The sequence below is a fragment of the Sturnus vulgaris genome, unplaced genomic scaffold, assembly GCF_052056855.1.
Source record: "Sturnus vulgaris isolate bStuVul1 unplaced genomic scaffold, bStuVul1.hap1 Scaffold_157, whole genome shotgun sequence".
Classification (NCBI taxonomy): domain Eukaryota; kingdom Metazoa; phylum Chordata; class Aves; order Passeriformes; family Sturnidae; genus Sturnus; species Sturnus vulgaris.
Window position 1 is genome coordinate 7,187,501 of NW_028276074.1, and position 2,500 is coordinate 7,190,000.

The following is a 2,500-nucleotide window of genomic DNA, read 5'->3' on the forward strand; positions in this document are numbered from 1 at the left end:
GGCTCCGGCAGTTCCGGGTCGCGCCTCCAGGGGGAGCGCGCACGTGCGCGAGCCGCCGCCGGGTGGCGCGGCGGCGACGGTCCGCACCGTCGTCGCCGTGGCCTCTCTCGGCCGGGGGTGTGCGAGGTTTCTCGGTGGCTGGGCCGTGTTCCCCGCGCCGGCGGGGCGGCCCGAGCCGCGGTGGTCCTCTCGGGCGCAGCGCCGGGCTACTGAGGGAAACCCCGGGCCCCGAGAAGGATTGCCGCGGTGATGGCAGCGGACGTCGGGCGCGCCCCCGCCGGTGGACGCTCCCCCGAGGGTGGCAGCGGGGGAGGCACCCCGGCGGGGCCATGCAGGTCGTTTCCCTCACCCCAGGGCCAGGTACCTAGCGCTTCGCGCCTCGGCGGTCTCCTGCCGGTTTCCCTCGGCGTCGTCAAACGCCTGTTGGGGGCCGAAAGGGCCGCCGAGCCGGGCGGAGGTTTAAAGACTCGGGCGGCCCGGCACGGCCCCGCCGCGGCGGCGGCGGCGGTGGCGGCGGCGGCAGCGGGTGTCGGGCGGTGGCGGCGCGGGGCGCCATCGAGGGGTGGGGAGCTACTCCCGCCGATCCCCTGCGGTGGCGTGTCCGTCGCGACCGGCCGCGCTCGCCGTCGTCGGCGTCCCGCCGCGCTTGCCCGCGCGCGGGGGCCACCCGTGCCGGGCCGGGGAAGGGGCGCCCTGCCCCCCCCTCTCTGCGGCCCGGTCTCGGCGGAGAGGCCGCGGCGCGCGATCGGCCGCGGGGGGCCGACCCCGCTGGCCTCTGCGATGCGGGGCGACGCCGGCAGAGGGCGCGCGCTCTCTGCCTTACCTACCTCAGCTGCGGGGTTGCGGCCGCCGGGGCCCGCCGCGCTCTCTCGCTCTTTCTCCTTAGCCGCCGCCGCGGGCTCGCGGGCGGCGCCGCGTCAGGCGCGACCGCGCGCCTCTCGCCTCGACGGCCTTGTCGCCTCGAACCGCACCGCGGCGGCGCCGGCCGCCGGCCACCCCTGACTCGGAGCGCTGTCCCCGCCCGTTGGGGCGCAGCGCTCGGCCGGCTCCTCCATCGCCGGAGGTCCGGCGGGCGCGGGCGACCCCGTGCCGAGCGGCGGCGTCGCCGCTCGGCGAGTGTCCCCGCCCCCCCCGGGGGGGGGGGACGGTCGGCCGCGAGGCGCCCGCCTTCACCGGCGGCCGTCCCGGCCCGGGCCCCGCCCGTCCGCTTCCCCGTCGCCCTTCCCGGCCGCGTGTGGGCCAAAAAAAAGGGGAGGCGTGCGGGGCGGCCGCGGGGGCCGCTTCCCCGTCCGGTCCCCGAGTGGAAACGAGGGGAGCGGGCGGTGCCCCCCGGCTCAGCCGCCGTACGCCTGCCCGCTGGGCGCGTGCTCGCGGAAGGGCAGCTCGGCGGTGCGAAGCGGCGGCGGTCCCGGGAGTGCGGCCGCGGGTGGCGGAGGGGTTTTGCCGAGCGGCAGACCTCGGGCGCTCCGCGATGCCGGCTCGGGTCTCGGCGGCGTCCCGCCTCCGGCGCCGGTGGCGGAGCGCGGCCCGCCGGGCGTTCGCCTTCCGGCGGGCAAGCGGTCCCGCGCCAGGGGTTGCGCCGGCGGAACGGTCCCGCCGCCGCGTGGCGTTTCGGGCGACGTTCAGGGGCCGCTGGCGGGAGAGCCGGCCCCCGCGTTTTGGCGCGGCGGCGTTCCGCGAGTCGGCGGAGCGGTGAAAAGGAGAAGCCAGGGAGTGAGCCGGGAGCGGCGGGGGCCGGCGGTCGCGCCCCCGGCCCGCGAACGCGTAGTCGTCCCGTGATCGAGAGGCCGGGCGGGCCACCGTGCCCCCCGCGGTCCGGCGCGTTGCCGCACAAGCCCCTCCGCGCGGAGGTCGGGCCGAGCCCGGGCGCCTGGGCCGCCTCCGAAGGACGGCACGCGAGGCGGCGTCTCCCCTCGCGGGGGGAGGCGGTCGGGGGCGCGGGCCCCTCCGCCTTTCTTTGGCCGACCTTCGGAGCGTTGCGCGGGGTTTCTCTTTTTTGCCCCGCGCTTTCTCCTCCTCCTCCTCCGTTTGTGTGTGCTCGTACGGTCGAAGCGGGGCGCGCGGGGGCGCGCGCGTCCCTGCAGAAACAGAAAAGGGGCCGCTTCACGCGAGCGGTCCCGAAAGCCAGACAACTCTTAGCGGTGGATCACTCGGCTCGTGCGTCGATGAAGAACGCAGCTAGCTGCGAGAATTAATGTGAATTGCAGGACACATTGATCATCGACACTTCGAACGCACTTGCGGCCCCGGGTTCCTCCCGGGGCTACGCCTGTCTGAGCGTCGCTTGACGATCAATCGCCGTCCGGGGGGGCCACCCCGGCGGCGCGGCTGGGGTTGCCTCGCAGGCCCGTTGCCCGCGGTCGACGTCGACGTCGTCGTCGTCGTCGCCGCGCAGGGCCTTCGTCCCCCTAAATGCAGACTCGGGGAGCGCTCCGTAGCTCCCCGCTCCCGGAACGAGCCGCTGGGGCGGAGCTCGTCCTTGCCGGGGCCGTGCCGCGGT

At 77.2% G+C, this 2,500-nt stretch overlaps 1 non-coding gene across 1 annotated transcript; it reads left to right on the top strand.

Moving 5' to 3' along the window:
* The first annotated feature begins 2,130 nt into the window (after positions 1 to 2,130).
* Positions 2,131 to 2,283, top strand: LOC148218889 (5.8S ribosomal RNA). Its single transcript, XR_015800100.1, has one exon. It is a non-coding gene; the product is annotated as a 5.8S ribosomal RNA (ribosomal RNA).
* The last annotated feature ends 217 nt before the right edge of the window (positions 2,284 to 2,500 follow it).